The sequence below is a fragment of the Schistocerca piceifrons genome, chromosome 4 (assembly GCF_021461385.2).
Source record: "Schistocerca piceifrons isolate TAMUIC-IGC-003096 chromosome 4, iqSchPice1.1, whole genome shotgun sequence".
Classification (NCBI taxonomy): Eukaryota; Metazoa; Arthropoda; class Insecta; order Orthoptera; family Acrididae; genus Schistocerca; species Schistocerca piceifrons.
In genome coordinates this window covers 94,720,384-94,721,021 of record NC_060141.1, presented here as the reverse complement: position 1 = coordinate 94,721,021, position 638 = coordinate 94,720,384, and the positions used below count along the sequence as shown (strand labels likewise).

General features: G+C 48.6%; 1 pseudogene; it reads right to left on the bottom strand.

Annotated features, from left to right (window-relative positions):
* Window positions 1-319: 319 nt before the first annotated feature.
* Window positions 320-437, bottom strand: LOC124796792 (annotated as a pseudogene).
* Between the last annotated feature and the right edge of the window lie 201 nt (window positions 438-638).

Here is a 638-nt window from a genome sequence, read left to right as displayed (position 1 = left end):
AAAGAGATTCTTGTAGTATGTAAAGTACACCAGTGGCAAAAAACAGTTAATACCGTCACTGCGCGACAGCGATGGAAATGTTACCGATGATGGTGCCACTAAGGCGGAGTTACTAAATACACTCCATCTTCAGGCCACGAGTGGCCTACCGGAACCATCCGACCGCCGTGTCATTATCAGTGAAGGATGCGGATAGGAGGGGCGTGGGGTCTGCACACCGCTCTCCCGGTCGTTATGATGGTATTCTTGACCGAAGCCGCTACTATTCGGACGAGTACCTCCTCAATTGGCATCACGAGGCTGAGTGCACCCCGAAAAATAGCAACAGCGCATGGCGGCCTAGATGGTCACCCATCCAAGTGCCGACCTCGCCCGACAGCGCTTAACTTCGGTGATCTCACGGGAACCGGTGAATCCACTGCGGCAAGGCCGTTGCCGAGTTACTAACTATAGTCTTCCGTAAATCCTTCACGAAAGAAGACGATGTAAATATTCCAGAATTCGAAAGCAGAACAGCTGTTATCATGAGTGACATAAAAGTGGATATCTTAGGTTTTGCGAAACAAATCAAATCACTTAAGAAAAGCAAGTCTTCCAGTGCAGATGGTATACTAATCAGGTTCCTTTCAGAGTATGCA